This window comes from Pinus tabuliformis, chromosome 1_2 (assembly GCF_031772625.1).
Source record: "Pinus tabuliformis cultivar Carrire ecotype Pingquan chromosome 1_2, CPIR1, whole genome shotgun sequence".
Taxonomy (NCBI): domain Eukaryota; kingdom Viridiplantae; phylum Streptophyta; class Pinopsida; order Pinales; family Pinaceae; genus Pinus; species Pinus tabuliformis.
Window position 1 is genome coordinate 731,423,196 of NC_142298.1, and position 17,992 is coordinate 731,441,187.

Genomic DNA, 17,992 nt, shown 5'->3' on the forward strand with positions numbered 1-17,992 from the left:
TCGCATAGCAGCTCAGCTACCTTATGATCTGGATCTTCATCCTAATAGTTGCCTATCTTTGCGAACTTAGGTTCTACTTCATACCCAATGTTTACTTACCGGGTTTTCAAAGGTGTTAATATATCCGGGTTCGCCACCATCGGTCTCGCGACTTCGCGTTGTCCTTCTGTCTCGGGGATGGTAATATTTCATGGATCTTCTTCTTCTTCTTCACCAATCACATTGTAACACTCCAACACATGGCGTAGCTGCGTACTCCAATCCGACTGAGCCCATGCTACCAATTCCTTCGGTGTTATGAATATAACTGCTTTTATCTCTTGGATCACTTCATCAATGCTCTCAAACCCATCCTCAAAGTTGAAAGTTAATAGAAAACTCTCCCTTAAAATGTCCCATTCAATTGTCTCATGGTGAAGCTTCGTCTCTAGATACCAATTCATTAGAACAGAAAATGTGCACCGATTCTGGTTGTGGTTTTATTCCCCAGGCCTTAGTCCATCGTGCCAAATGATCACGCGGATCATCCTTCCCACTTTATTTTTCTTTCATCTGGGTATTAGCATATCTAAATCGTAATTTCATCATCCTTCTATATTCCTTCTATCCAACAAAGTTCTCCTTATGCGTACCCCACCAATGGGCAGGCGTAGCAATAGCGCCAACTCCAGTGCCTGGAAGAGATGTTCTTCCAGTACTTCCCTTTCAAATTAATATAGAAACAGATCCACATCAGCCAAACCATCATAATGCGAAAGGTTCCTTACCTTAATCGAGACACACCAGAACGACTTGGTCATCATATTGCAATGGAGCATAGATACTTCATGCAACTGATTATGTCAGTGTTCAAACTCTTCATACAAATATGAGGTGCAGGAGCTATCCCTATCCCACGCAATTCATCCATCAACTGTAGGATTGATCCAATCTTCATCTTGTGTTGTGATCTTGTATATCTGATCCAAATCATCATCATTTTCCACAAAGTCGTGAACAGGTTCAGTATAACGTGCTCCTTCTACAGGGTCTAATGGCACTACAACCTTGAGCAACTTATTTTCAAATGTCATCTTCCATTTATTCAAGTTGATTACCACCTTCATATAAATATCCCACTCAATTCCTACTAGAATGGGGTATGGGTTACTATCATCCACTATTTCAATGACCTCAAAGTCATCCAGCGCACTCACTCCCTCAATATTCACTGTTACACCATATAAACGTCCCATCGAAATAATCTTCTCTTGATTTTCCATGCGCAACTGAATAGGAGACCGCTGCAACGTAAGTCTCCCCATCCTCTCCCATGTCTACTTAGGTAGGAATTTCGTATCAAACCCCAGATCCAAAATTACCTGGTCCATTTTTTATTCACCTATCTGTGTAGTCAACCTCATCTTGCACCCTGTGCACTTCATATGCTTACCAATTTTCCTCATAGTCTAATGTTCAACAAGAGTCTTTTCTTTATTAGTGCACTTGTCGATTAACTCTCGCACCCCTTCTACCGCTTTCTAATCGCGCAATAGCTTCATACAGATCTTCAGAAAAGTAGCTAGTATTGAAGGATCTACTTCTTGAGTCACACTAGTCTTTGGCATTTTCTCCTGACTTCCTGAGGTCGAGGCCTTAGCGAAGTTCTTATTTTCTTCCATGAAGGTCTCTTTAGTGTGTTTAAGATCAAATTCTACTTCCTTCTAAGTAGCCTTGTGCACCCAACCATCATCCTCAGGATGCTTACCTTTATCTGCACTAGTCACCATACCACTTCTCGTCACTATATTTATGCTCTGATCTTCTTTGTGGGGCTCGATCATCATCATTTGAATTTTTTTTGTAGGTTGCGCCTTATTTTCTTGCATCTTTGTCATAAGGACTAGACATTCCTTTATCACATGGTCAAACTATCTGCAATATTGACACAACGAATGTGTGGGATTTTTACAATCTCACACGAAGTGCCCTGCTTTGCCACAGTTATAGTAGATTACCTTCCCACACCCTCGACCCGGCCTGTTGCCTCTTCCTTGTCCTCAACCTTGGAATCCTCTGAGCACAGGTCCTGTGCCCTGATCCTAAGGCCGGTTCTCTTCTTGCATTTAGTAGGTAGGGGTTGTATCCATCATCAGCCCATAACTTCTACAATGGCATTCATCATGGCCCACAGATTTTCAAAAATTGCAAAATAACTGTTGAGGGGTCTATACAAACTTCTGCAGTAAATGACAATTATCAGTGGTGTGATGTCCTGTAACCTAATAGATAGTGCACCATAGCACAACTCCCACGCTCAGCCCAACATTATTCTCTAGTTTCAGTGGGACAGGCCCTCCCCCAATAATATAGTTCTTATAGATCGGGCAATGGTACTTGTCATGTCCATGGCTCTTGCACTTCAAACACTAGACCTCAGTGCACCTCTGGCTAGGCTTCCTTTCTTTTCTTCAGACTCTGCAACTCCAAATGCAAGCTTTCAAGTTGTGAGTGAATCTGTTGCACTCCAAGGTTCGTATCATGTATGGGCGAGGCATCCAACCTCATCACAATCTCTAAGACTTCTATTTGCATTGCTATCTTTTGCTATGACAAAGACACTCTTGAGTCTGGCAAGAGTGATGTTATATACCAGTCGTGATGTTGGGAATCTGTAATTATCATATTGGCCTGCCTAATCAGGCATTTCAACTTTGATCGAAATCCCAAGGCGTTTCATCTACCTTCTGTTGGATCTCCTTAAACTCAATTACTGATTGCACCTCTAACTTAGGCTTACTGAACTCCTTATTCAAGGCTTGTTGGGTCTCTGCCAACGTCGTGTTGGGGTAATCATTGCAATACTTGATGTACCATGTTAATACATGATCATGTAAGGATGTAACCAGTTGTGCTTTCTTGATGTTATCATATGTAATTTGTTGTACTATCCATACAACTCCTGCGACAAACCAAAATTGTTCGAGATATTCACTCCCTACTCCTTTAAAAATTGGAATTCATAGCATTTTCCATGTTTAATGGTGGAAGTGGAGGTGGAGGGAGTGACGGTGTAGATGTGTGAGGTGGAGGTGGAGTGGATGGATGAGGTATCCTTGGGATACCTTGCATAATTAACTAAACTTCACTTCACAGTGTAGCTGGCACCGTCCCTTCGTTGTCACTTGAAGGGGGTTCAATGAACAGACTATAATCTGGGCTTGATCCTAGTCTTCAATGATTTTAACCTAACAACATAACAACATTTTAATCCTAGTCCTCAATGATTTTAAATACTTACCCCACGTTCCTTTAAAGAGCCTTCATTCCGCTTCACCATAGATGATATTTTTGTCAATCGCGAAATAAGTCACAAAACTTCCCAATGTGTGATCACTCCAGTGATCCACAACCCACACAATATTTATTTCTGATGCCTCCAAACGTCACAGCAATTCAGGATTCCACACTGTAGGACCGTCAAGCCTCCACGTCCCTTGATTATTGGCCAATTTAGACAACTACTGGTGTAGTTCATCAGGGAAGAAACAGAAGAATGCATCGGCCTCATTTGTGTACAAAAATCTCTACAAGCACTGTTCCTTGGATAATTTAAGGCTCTTATTCTTTTGAGATATGAATGCGTGCACGTTTTGATCAATGCACTTGTCAATCTCTTTCTTTGTAGGAAACCATTTATCACACATCTCTTAGATAGATCTCGGTCCCGGCAATGGAACCATTTGTTGGCTTAAGGGGGCTTGACCTGGGTTCAGGGTTGTTGACGCCGAGCAACAAAACCCTAGCTACTAGCCCTTTCAGCAACAACCTTCATAGCGCAGGTTGCAGTCTCACCTGAAGCAGTATTGCGGGATGATAAAACTAGGTTTCTACATCCAAAGGTCATGTGATAAGTGATCTTAAGCCTTTGTAGCTCAGATCTTCCTTCACATAGATCAGTATTTTTCTATGATCCACTATTGTAACTCTAAGAAAATAGCTTTTAGACCTTCACGAAGGCCTGCGATCAGAATTTATAGATCTTAAAGAAGCAAACTGTCCACTTTTGCACACTAATTATTAACCCTAGATTTGCCTTCACACAGGTCTACCCAATTCATTAGAAATCATAACAGAATTAACCCTTATCTTCACAAAAACACATAATTACTTAGCTCTTGCATTCATATTAAATATTCAATAAGTTCACGCAATATTTACACATTATTCCATAACAAAAATATCATTGCATGATAGAGCATAACATGAACAGAAATAAGAATAATACTCAAAAGCAAGATAATTGTCACAAAATCAGTGTTTATTAAGATTACAAGGAAGTTCCTGAAGGGCACAACCAAACATGACACCTTGGAATCATTAAAAATAAATAAATCAATAAATATAATCAAGAAATGAAAACCAGGAAATGCACATCAAGGGTGAATGATGTTAGAAACTGAGGTAATTAAATCAAGAACAAAACTTGGGTTAAGAGAATCATAGAAAGAAATAAAATATTTTACCTTAAAAACTCGACTTCCCATGTTGGAAAATATTAGGTAGATAATGTAGTTTAATTAGATAAAAAGGGGAAAGGGGGACATAAATGTAAGGATAAATATTAATACTAAAATAGTTAAATCTAATTAAAAGAAGAGAATGGTGAATTAAAATAAGATTAATAAATTAAATTTTAGAGAAATATACAAAACCTCCATGTGGCAACAACCAACATAAGAATATCCATCTAAGAGATAATTTGAGTTAAATCAGGGAGTAGATAGGGGATCAAATCTTGACTCGTCAATTGGCTTTATTAATGAACACAAATTAAGGAGTAAAAAAATGGGATCAAGAGACAACTAGGAGAAGAAATAAAAATTGTGTTGAAGTGAGGAAAAATATTATTTTAAATTAAAATTTAAGTAAATAATCTTGGAGATCCTTGATGAGAGAGTGACACACGGGTGTGTGAATAATCAAACTATTGAATTATCAAAAATAATTAATTGAATTATCAAAAATAATTAACTATACATGAAATGTCAAGTGTCACCTATGAAGACTCCTATAAAAGAAGGGGCAAGCCACGGGAGAAGGGACTTTTTGGACCCTAATGTTGGATGGATAAGACTATGCCAGAGTAGTGACTACGAGCTATAGTGAGTTTGGTGAGGCAGAGGACTTTAGAGAGGGGACTCTTGAGCCAAGGAGTGCTCTCCTTTACCGGCTAATTACATTCCTCCATTGTACAACCCCATTGTAGCTCGGGGGTCCATAAGGAAGGAGAGTACCCAAGGAATAGGTTGGGAGGTCAACCGGTGGGTCATTGGATTCGGATTAAGCACGTCGACATTCACACTTGGAGGCGACTGACAACGAAGGAAGGCAAATAGCGGCAAGTGAAGTTTTAATCTCGTTCCCTGGTGAACGGTACCTATGTTGTTATAGTATTCTTTTGTATGACTTCATTATGTTTTTAGTTAACAACATGTAAATTTAATGATATGTTCAATAAAGAATTTCTGGAAAGTTTTATATATTGCTTAAATGATTTTTGAATTCCTAATGCTATTTTTCTTATGGATGTATTTTAGAATTAAAAAAAAAAAAACAATTATAAGGTTGGTCCCTACATTGTATACCACATTGCATCCCTAGTCCTAGTCTAGCTCCCATGGCACTACCATGTCAATTCAAGTGTGGGACTGGTCATGTCCTCACCCCATGACATTTTTCGTTATTTTGACATTTATCTAGTTCACACCCATCTGGCGTTTCAACCTCATGACAACCTTTGCCCCACCGAACCCTTGGATCTCTAGATCTAGTTGTGTTTGAGGGAAATCTGACCCAGGTCCCGTCCAACCTTCACATATGGGAATGCCCCTTTACCACTCCTGGAATTTTAGATGTCCAAATCTAGTTCTTGCTCAAAAGTGATATGGCCGGACACTCATATGGGTTGTCCCAAGGTGTGTGTCCCTCTATCACTCATAGATCCTAGATCCCCAAATCTAGTTGTCACTTGAATGTAATCCAACCCATATCACATTCGAGCCTTTGCATATGTGTGAGACCTCATCCAACCACGATTCCATGCATCCCAGATGCGATTGGCTTTTGAAATTGAAATTTGGCCAAATGATATCTAGCCTCCGCATGAATAAACTACACCTTACAAGTCTCGGAGCCCATATCGCTGGATTTAAATAGAGATTTCTTAGAACAAGGGCGATCTTCTTGAATGCCAAATTTCCTGAAGATAAAGGTCAAGTCTTGAACAAAGGCACTTAGAAGTACTATGCCATTCGAGAAGAAGATAAATGGGGCACCAGCAAAAAGAGTTTTATATATATATATATATATATATATATATATATATATAGTTAGGTATAGAGTCATGATGGTAAGAATGTAGGTACATGATTGTTGATCGAAGGACACATATAAGAACATACTCATAGAGTTGTATATGCTATGTAACCTTGAGAAAATTTGTTTAATCAACGAGTCCCAAGGTTTACAATTAAGTGATAACAAGAAGTTGGAACATATAAAGATTCTATAAAAGTAGTAGATAAATTTGTTAATAAAAGAAGAAATTTTATTAAAGAACAACTTCGTTACATTACGCCAATGAGATCATGTCAATATTGGATTAAGTAAATGTAACAAAAAAATAGTGTAAAATTAAAGGTATATTGCAAGCTCCCTCCCAAAGAGGAAACCTATGGAACATCATAAAAACATGAAAATTTCCATGTCCTAAGAGACTTTAACTAGAAAAACAGATAACTATGCTAATGAGATATCTAAATTGCAAATAGGTGAATTGAATATTATTAGCCGAAACGAGTCTGCTATAATTCTCTAATAGTGAATGAAGTCTATTAAAAAAATTCTCTAATAATGTTGTGTTGTAAATTTTGTATTTTATTAACACAATTTTGTAAAATTCACTCACAAATCCCCTTTTATTTTATTTTGGAAAATGATATATTCTCCTTGTAAATAAAAACACAATTAAAATTTTAAATAAATTTACTCTATACTACCTGACGTAATTCAAATACTCTTTCCTATTAATAATTGGTGTATAATTATAAATTTTCCTTGTATTTTAATGGCATCTCATAAAATCCGAGCTTGCACTGAATTTTGGATCATAACAGGTAAAAAAAACTATCCAGCAAATGAGTTCCGCGAGTCCATTTCTTGTTTCTCGCTCTAAAACATATTGAAGCTGCCTCGTATTTAGATTTGCCCTGGTGGGTTGAAGCGTTCCAGAGTTTTTGATTGTTCAAGCTATTACACCATGTCCTCCCTGTAAAAGCGTTGTACATGCGTTTTCAACCCATTTTTCTCGACGGCAATTTTTCTTCCAATAAATTCCAGCTTTCAATCCATCTTCTGTGATTTAGATTTGTGTAGTTTTCCTTCCTTGAGGCATTTTTATGCCGATTTGGTGTGATTTAGATTGGTGTAGTTTTTTGCTGCCCATGTTTTCTATTTGTTTTTGTTTTTATCGGTACAGGGTTAGTCTCCTCTCTGCTTGCAATGGGTAAAGGCCTGTCTCTGTCGATCTCTGCTCAAGCGAGAGCAGCTGCAGAAGCACAAGGGCTTGAAAGATGCCAAAGGAGAAGAAATGTTTGAGTAGTTGAAGTAAGGTGGCGAATTTACAGAAATCTAGAGTGTAAGTTTGAGGAATTCAACATCAACCAACCAATAAGAGAAGAACTGGATGCAATGGGAGTGCATTCCGAATGGCTTTTTGCATGAGTGTCATTTTCACATGGTGCTGTTTAATTATTCTATGTTTTTAGTGTTGTTTACTTATTTTATGTTTTTAGATCTTGGGTTAATATCGGGTAATATAATTGCGAGTGAGATTGTGAATTTTGGTTTTATAGAATGTGTTTTTGATCATGTAAAATGGTTTAGCATTTGCAAAATATTTGTACCATGTGTTTTTTGCAAAATATTTGTACCATGTGTTTTGAACTGCATAAAATAATTCAATATTCTAAAAAAAATCTGTAACACTTGTATAATGCAAATGTAGTTGGTTTTAGTGTGATTTTTTTGACATTTTCGGTGCTAGAATCTGGCGGAAAATTTTGCAGTGAAATCTAGATTTGTGTTATTTAAACTGTTTTTTTGACTGTATATATGGATTCAACACCCTTAAAAACTTTTAGTGCACTTCGATTGTGCAGGGGTTACCCATCAAACTTGTGATTTCAATAAATTCTTGCCGGATTTTAGAGAAATTAGACCAAAAAAAAACCACCTGGAAAACTTCCAAAAAATCTCACTAAAATCAACTCGAATGCAAATTTCATAACATAAACTTATAAATTTAACAAATATCTACCAAATTTTAAACAAACAAAACACCACAAAATATACCAAAATAACAAATTCCAAACCATATAATAGTTAGTCTACATACTATTGAATTAGGCAAACAAAACACCACAAAATATACCAAAATAACAAACTCCAAACCATATAATAGTTAGTCTACATACTATTGAATTAGGCATGAATCAGTGACAAGTTCAAGATGTGTCCTTGTAATGCAAATTACAAGTTCAAGATGTGTCCCTGTATAATGCAAATTACAAGTTCAAGATGTGTCCCTGTATAATGCAAAATGGAGTTGTCTTTAGTGCGACATTTTAGACTTTTCGGTGCCAGAATCTGCGGAAAATTTTGAGGTGAAATCTTGATTTGTGTTATTTAAACTGATTTTTTGACTATATATATGGATTCAATACCCTTAAAAAACCTCCAGGGCACTTCAATTGTGTAGGGGTTACCCATCAAACTTGTGATTTCAATAAATTCCTGCCAGATTTTAGAGAAATTAGACCAAAAAAACCACCTGTAAAACTTCCAAAAAATTTAACTAAAAACAATTCAAATACAAATTTCATAACTCAAACTTATAAATTTAACAAATATCAAACAAATTTTAAACCAAAAAACCACAAAATATACCAAAATAACGAACGATATAATAGTTAGTCTACATACTATTCAAGATGTGTGCAACATAACCATACACTACAACCAGAGCACTTGTACCACATGCCAAGGAAGTCCCCATGTGCTGTGTCATTCAATACCAAAACTTTTTTAATTAGCCAATGGGGCAATCATATATCAAATAAATAAATTAAATATATATAAACACCAGAGAGTTTTGTTTTAAATATCCAATTATATCAGATATTTAAAATAATAAAACTTTCTGGTGTCAAGATCAAATTAATAACAGTCAAAGGGTAAATGATTGCTATATACACTACTTTCAGCAAGTATAATAAAAGTTGATCAACCCGGTCGAATTTCCCATCTTTTTTATGTGCCCAAAATCTAACCAAATAAACCAATCACAAATTGAAAAAACTCGGGGGCATTAAAGCCATTGCAACATGTTATGAACCTAATATGATAATTGCTAATAAATTGACTGGAAAGGGTTGTGCTTATTCTGAAGAAAAACAATTTGTAACTAAAATTAAAAAGTGAACACTTTATAATTTTATGTGCCCAAAATTTAACAAAATAAACCAATCACAATTTAAAATTATGTGCCCAAAATCTAACAAAATAACCAATCACAATTTAAAAAAACTCTTTAAAAAACTCATTAAAGCCATTGCAACATGTTAGGAACCTAATATGATAATTGCTAATAAATTGACTGGAAAGGGTTGTGATAATTGCTAAAGAAAAACAATTTGTAACTGAAATTAAAAAGTGAACACTTTATAATTTTATGTTGCAATATCTAACCAAATAAACCAATCACAATTTGAAAAAACTCTGGGGCATTAAAGCCATTGCAACATGTTATGAACCTAATATGATAATTGCTAATAAATTGACTGGAAAGGGTTGTGCTTATTCTGAAGAAAAACAATTTGTAACTAAAATTAAAAAGTGAACACTTTATAATTTTATGTGCCCAAAATTTAACAAAATAAACCAATCACAATTTAAAATTATGTGCCCAAAATCTAACAAAATAACCAATCACAATTTAAAAAAACTCTTAAAAAAACTCTGGGGCATTAAAGCCATTGCAACATGTTAGGAACCTAATATGATAATTGCTAATAAATTGACTGGAAAGGGTTGTGATAATTGCTAAAGAAAAACAATTTGTAACTGAAATTAAAAAGTGAACACTTTATAATTTTATGTTGCAATATCTAACCAAATAAACCAATCACAATTTGAAAAAACTCTGGGGCATTAAAGCCATTGCAACATGTTATGAACCTAATATGATAATTGCTAATAAATTGACTGGAAAGGGTTGTGCTTATTCCTGAAGAAAAACAATATGTAACTGAAATTAAAAAGTGAACACTTTATAATTTTATGTGCCCAAAATCTAACAAAATAAACCAATCACAATTTGAAAAAACTTTGGGGGCATTAAAGCCATTGCAACATGTTATGGATCTAATATGATAATTGCTAATAAATTGACTGGAAAGGGTTGTGCTTATTCCTAAAGAAAAACAATTTGTAAATGAAATTCAAAAGCGAACACTTTATAATTGAAATTAAAAAATCTGAATTTTGAAAATTTAAACTTTTAAACAAAAATCTGAAAAGCTACTGCATTTTAAATAAGTTTAATAATAGTCCACATGGGGTAGCTCAAGCGGCAAGGGCCGTGGAAATGAAGTCTCACCGAACCGGAAGTCTTGGGTTCAAATCTTGGGCTACCCTTCCCCCGTAGAGGGGTACATAATGGACATGTAAATCTGAGAGTCCCACCCCAGCTTACAAAAAAAAAAAGTTTAATAATAATTTTTTATTTAATTAAATAACTTTAAAACAAAAAAAAAAAAAGTATGAGCGCCAGGTCAAACAAAGTCTCTAACCCAGAACGGATGTTGCAATTGGCCAAAGAATAGGCCTCTCCAAGAGGATATGTAGAACAGACTCTCTAAAATACTCCTTCCAATCCTAGTTTTAGTGAGTTTGTGTAGATTCTTATCATTCCAAGATCAGATATGATCGGAATGTGATAACATGAGAACAATTTTAAAAATAGCCATTCTAAAGACACTATTAGATAGTATTTTTTTTTGGAGAATAGGAAAAAAAAAATAAGATTCCTAATTTAGATATATAAGATATAACACAATTTTGGGCAAATTAGAATATTACTCTAGTAAAGATAGAATTATAGATATTATTTATTTTTGAAGAATAGGAAAAAAAATAAGACTCATATTTTAGATAAATAAGATCTGATACAATTTTGGGCAAATAAGAATATTATTTTAGCAAAGATAAAATTCTTTACTATGGTGTAGTCTCATCTCTTCGAGATAATATAAATCATAGTAAAAATAAGATAAAATATTATTTTGACATTGTGTAATAAAGTCATAGTAAAAACAGGATAACACATTATTTTGACATTGTGTAAAAAAGTCATAGTAAAAACAGGATAATACATTATTTTGACATTGTGTAGTCTCATTCTTTACTATAATAAAGTCATAGTAAAAATGAGATAAAACATTATTTTGACATTGTGTAGTCTTATTTTTCAAGGTGTAAAAATAAAATAACACATTATTTTGACATTGTGTAGTCTCATCCTTTCCGGTAATAAAGTCATAGTAAAAATAAATAAGTTACTGGAAAAATAAAAATAAAAGGTTTGAATAGATTTTAATTTTTTCACAAAGAAATTTATAATAATAAATTTTTATATTATTTTGTAAAAAAAATATTAATTAAAAAAATCTAATAGAAATAAAATAAAATAAACAAATCTTTTATTAGGAAAGGTTTAAATAGATTTTAATTTTTTCCAAAAAAGAAAATTATAATTTAGATAAAATAAATTTTTATATTATTTTGTAAAAAAAATATTAATTAAAAAAATCTGATACAAATAAAATAAAATAAACAAACCTTTTATTATAATTTAGATAAAATAAATTTTTATATTATTTTGTAAAAAAAATATTAATTAACAAAATCTAATAGAAATAAAATAAAATAAACAAATCTTTTATTAGGGAGTCGGAATATGTGTCAATGCATTTGGAGAAGTAGATATGCCCCTACGGTGAGGAGATCAACTAGAAATCCTATATAGGATACTACCCCCTGCCGCATTCCATCGCATTTAAGAGGGGATAGTGTGACTATCTCACCCTATGCAATCACACATGTTAACTGTAATACATATCTTTGCATTAACATGGTAGCTCTCATTCCTTCTGCGAGCTCTTGGCCCATTTGTCGCAGCTTTGTGTTCTCCTGCAATCTATGTAGCATTCCCCCATCGCAAGTGGGATATTCCCCCACGACATTGGGTTTGTGGAAACTTTGTTCGTCTATCATGGCTCCATGTTCTTTTGCAATGTCTATGACAATCCCCCATCGCAGGTGGGATATATCCCCCACAACATTGGCTTTGTGGAAACTTTGTCAATGAAGTTTTCGGTCCCTTGGAGGTTGGCCTCCATTATACACATCTTGTGTTGATATTTCACACGTGGAGCAAGACAATAACAACTAAGGAAATGACTCCTAGGACATCAGAAGCAATTGTAGCGGGGGACAGATCTAGAACATGAAGTGGCAGGTGAGGATTCAGGCTTCATCCACAACATCTCCACGCCTAGTGGGCAGAAAGTTGTGGGTTAATTTTTTCTATGTCCAAACTTTGCAGCATTCTCAGTTTGTTAGTATTTGCATGGTGGAATTTGGCTTATGGTTTATAGGGCATCTCAGTGGTTTGGATTCTCATTGGTATGCCTGGGATTTTATGGTTGTTGGACCTTACCTAGAGCTATTCTTTATATGCTTATCCTCTTTCACTACCAATTCATCTAATTCCTAGGCCCCTCTAACAGCCAAGTGCTAAATTTCTTCTCATATTTTCCTAGACTCTATCAACTTGTTTCATTGGTTTTTCCCTTCTACTAGAGGGGCGTCTTTACCTAGGTCTCTCTCATTGAGTACCATGCCCCACTAGTAAACAATATTTCATTAGGGGTCAGGAGATCGAGGCCCTCGGGGCTAACCTCGGCCCAATCCCAAGCTCAAACACGACAACCATATTCCACTCCTCCACCCCTCCAGAAATCCAAGAGGAAATCCATCGACTAGAAGCTTTAACTACAAATGATTTCCAAACCTACTTTGATTCTAAAATCCAAAACGAAGTTGTTAGTTCAATTCTCGACCCTGGTCATACCAGAGGACAATGAGGCCAATCTATCAATTCCAACACCCTCCATTGGCAAATGAAGACGCTCCTGGGCAAGGTCCTTAAGGAAAAAGGAGAGGACCACAATGATATTATAGCTTGTCTTAACGAGATTCAACAAGTCCAACACCACCAACGCTCCTATCTCATCAACTTGGATGCTTGCTTAGACCACATAAAAGGTCATCTTCAATGCGGCCTCAAGCCTCTACCTCTAGCAAACACAAGCACCAAGTATCTAGCCCCAGTCACTTCCTCGGATAATTGATGTTTCCTTTAACCTCTTAGCTAATGCTTTTTACTTTCAATCTGTGTTGCACAGGTTTGCAAACCGTGGGGTGGGGTTTGCGAACCCGTCTCGGGTTCCCATTCCCATGAACCGAGTGTTGGAAAGGGTACCTCTCAAAAGAACCCAAAAGAAACCGGTACTCAGTATCTTCAAGATGGGTTCTTTTGTGTAAACGGGTTCGCCGAACCCCCAAAATGGTTGCGTGAACCCCGAAAATAGGTGCGTGAGGGGTTCTTTACAGTGTTTTTCCTTTGTTCAAAAATCCTTTTCTTCTCACATTCCACATAATGGCTTGTCGCTGGGTTAAATAAGTTCATGGAAGTTCAAAATTCCAGTATTAAACCGATGATAGAGAAATGATTTGGGTATCGGATATCTATATGATATATTAGATGGAAGATAATCTCTCCCTGCCCAAGATTAGCTTACAAATAACTTAATAAGTTCAATGCGTCCTTAATTAACTAGTTCACTATAATAACATTTTTACAGTTGAAGTTGGGTTTTAAAGATTGTCACGTTAATGCAACCAAATCATTGTACCGTACTTTTATCTGAATATGGAAGAATCATACTAGAAGGGTTCTTATGTTATTTTCAGGGCAAGCCCTATTCTTAGCCTTTCATAGTTCACTGGGATGTAGTTAGTAGGTCCACTAAATATATAAGCTAAAGTGTTATTCATGAAAAGATTGGTAGAAGGATGACATTATGTTATTTGGAAACATTCTTTGAGGGACTAATAATAATAAATTCCCTGGAGATCAGCTTGATAATTTATATATATTATACTTTATAAAATATATAATATATCCCCTGATGAACTCATGTACCCTGTTTCAAAAAGTGACACACCCATCGTTGAACCCATGTTTCCTTGCAACATAGCTTTCAGTAGAATAGTTTCTTTATGCAGTTGTGTAATTGGCAATAACTGGTACTTCAATTTTTGTATATCTACCTTAGGGCATGTCAGGAACTTGAACTGCAGGCCAATTTATTTTATAGGATGGTTTTGACTGATAAAACAGACCTTTGTTAGCAGTTTTGGTTCCCCTCGTGACGGAATACAACAATGTTAAGATTAAATAGTGATCTCCAATTTATATAAATGCTATATTATTTTAAAAACATAAAAAAGTTAATTTAAAAAAATAAGATATACATATTTTATGGAAGAAGATGCTATAGCATGTATTATTATTGGAAGCGTCTTCTGAATTACAAACAACCTGCTAATCTTAAACGTTTGGCTTAATGCATACTTTCTCTACCTGTGGTCAAAATTTTTACAATATACTACCTTCAGTAAAATTAATTTGTATATAAAAACTACTAAAGAAAGTATATGCTTCAATCTTAAGTTATTAAGTTCGCTAAAACCTCATGAAACAGATTTATCCAAATAATATTTTTTGGTTTGAAAACAATTCAGAATCACACCCAGTATTCCTGAATCTAACCCTGTATTCTGGGATCTAACTTAAGCCCCTCTTCTCTGTAGTCTCTGTAGGTTTTTGGGCTTGGAGCTTACTTTTGATATTGTATTAAAATGGAATTTCATTTGAAGGTTAGGGTTATTGTGCAATTAACTCCAGTGTCCAACAAGGGTTCTAAATTTAACCCAATATTCTTGGATCTAATTTAACCCTCTCTGGCTCTGTAGGTTTTTTTAACTGGGAACTTAATTTTAATATCTTATTAAGTGAAATTCCATTTGAAGGGTAGGCTTATTGTGCAATTTAACTCCAGTGTCCAGTAAGGATTCTAAATTTAACCCAGCATTTTTGGATCTAATTTAACACTCTGTGGCTCTGCAGTTTTCCTGAATCTAACCCAGTATTTTTGGATCTAACTTAACCCCCTATTCTCTGTACGTTTTTTAACTTGGAGCATACTTTTGATATTGTATTAAAATGGAATTTCATTTGAAGGGTAGGGTTATTGTGCAATTTAACTCCAGTGTCCAACGAGGGTTCTAAATTTTACCAAGCATTCTTGGATCTAATTTAACCCTCTCTGGCTCTATAGGTTTTTTGAGCTTAATTTTGATATTGAATTAAAATGAAATTTCATTTGAAGGGTAGGGTTATTATGCAATTTAACTCCAGCGTCCAGCGACGGTTCTAAATCTAACCCAGTATTCTTGTATCTAATTTAACCCCTCTGGCTCTGTCGGTTTCTCAATTTGAAGCTTAATTTTGATACTATATTAAAATAGAATTTCCTTTGAAGGATAGGGTTATTGTGCAATCTAAATCCAGTGTCCAGCCAGGGTTTTGTTTCGCAAGCATACCATTAACAGGAATCAGAAACATAATTAATTCATTGTTGCCGATGAACAAACTTAGTTTGGGCGTTGGTAAAAGAGATCATATTTGAATGAGAGATTAAAATTATCGATAGAACTCTTCATTCTAGAAACAGAATTCTTCGGCTATACATTAACACTATTAAAGGAATTCTTAAATCTTTCAGGTAATAAATAATTCACAATATTATTGTTTAGTAGTTGTAAGAATTATAATTATTTGGTTGTTGTTTGGTAGTGAGAATTATTATCATTTGCTATGAACCACAAATGCATGAATATAGAAAGTTCTTTATTGTTATTCAAGATAAATCACAGTACCTAGAATAACAATGAATATAGAAAAATCTTCACTGTTATTCAAGATAAATAAATCTCCAAAAATTCTGAATGAAGAATATAGTTCACAATATTCTTCATTGATATGAATTAATAACATGGTTTTATATATCCAAGACAAGCATGTCTTCACAGGGTGAAGAGAGCCTAATATCCATTAAGAAAGATAGCAAGTTGCCCATATAAATGAAAGAGTTCAATAATAGACTACAGAAGGCGTTGAGACAAAACTAAAATAGCATATGTTATTTATCTTTTTCATGGTAGCACAAGATGTTTGATTACACATTTGAAGATGATGGAGGTCAAGTAAGAGAGTGAGTAGTACCTTAAGTTGAAAAGAATGAAGCAACCCTGTCAAATTGCTTCCATCTCTGATTATGCTTCTCGAAAATGCGATAACAGTATGACTTTGATATTACAAATACCCCTTTTAGACTTTTTAATGATGAAGGAGCCACAGAACTGTTGTTGAACCACTCATCTCCAATGCCGATAGTTTGGAAGGGTGCTTGTCTTATCAGAATGAAGCGAAGATGCCTTTTCCAATATGGTAGTATTACAAGAAAGTGTAGTCGGTTACAACCCTGAAAAATGATTTCTTCAATTAAAAAGCCACAGGTCTGGGTAAGCTGTTTATTCTGTCAAATTCATTCAAGATTTGAGTCTAGCCTAACAAATACCTTGCAAAGAAACCATGTCTCCAGAAGTTTGAAACCTTGAGATTATCACCACAGCTGCTTAACGTGCGAACCAAAACCCTGTTTACAGAACTGGACATTAACAAGATCAGTTGATGGAAACCCCATAGATTTGACCCAAATATCCACATCAAGACTCAGTTTTCTTCCTCTGAAAACAAAACCCAGAAGACAAATGTGGATTTTCTGGTCAAATCTGTGGAGTTCCATCTGATGATATTGTTTCCAGCCGTATTCGTTGATGAGATATTTCTTGACCGATACCTCCGTCTGCAACTGTGGATGGGGTTGGATGATTTTTTATTGGGGCTCCGCGTGAAACGAAAGCAGGTAGGGCATTAGCGAAACAGATCAGAGGATAACAGTTAGATTTCGTTCTTGATCATTGTGTTTTGATGTCAAGTAGGGTTTTGGGGATTCAGGGAACCGCTATGCTTGAGCACCTACGCTCACAGAGCTCACAGAGAGAAACCGATCACAGGATAACAATTGGGTTTCGTTCTTGATCATTAAGTAGGGTTTTGGGGATTCAGGGAACCGCTATGCTTGAGCACGTGCGCTCACATGGGCTCACAAGGAGAAACCGATCACAGGATAACAGTTAAGTAGGGTTTTGGGGATTCAGGGAACCGCTATGCTTGGGCACGTGCGCTCACATGGGCTCACAAGGAGAAACCGATCACAGGATAACAGTTAGGTTTTGTTCTTGATCATTATTAAGTAGGGTTTTGGGGATTCACGGAACCGCTATGGTTGACAACGTGTGCTCACATGGGTTGACAACGTGTGGTCACATGGGCTCATAGGGCTTGACCACATGGGCTCATGGGTTGGGAAGGCGGAGTAGTCTATAGAGGTGGAGGAATTGCTCGCACGGTGAAAAGTGGTCGGAAAAAAAAATTTCAAAATATTTTGTAAAGACAGTGTTTGAATCGTGTTTTTATAGTGGAAATGGATTCAGCGCCATCAAAAACCTCTAGAATACCTAAAATTTTGAAGTTTAACAACTATAACTTAAATTTACAAAAATCCTTGCCAAATTTTCTCTAAATATGACCGGAATTTCCATAGCTTTGTGGCCAATTCCTCCAATAGACTACACGCGT

The 17,992-nt window shown here is 35.4% G+C and overlaps 1 long non-coding RNA gene across 1 annotated transcript; it reads right to left on the bottom strand.

The window, feature by feature from the left end:
- Nucleotides 1–16,408: 16,408 nt before the first annotated feature.
- Nucleotides 16,409–17,578, bottom strand: LOC149207849 (uncharacterized). The gene is made up of 2 exons (XR_016252049.1): nucleotides 16,869–17,578; nucleotides 16,409–16,772 (listed from the first exon to the last, which is right to left on the bottom strand). It is a non-coding gene; the product is annotated as an uncharacterized LOC149207849 (long non-coding RNA).
- Between the last annotated feature and the right edge of the window lie 414 nt (nucleotides 17,579–17,992).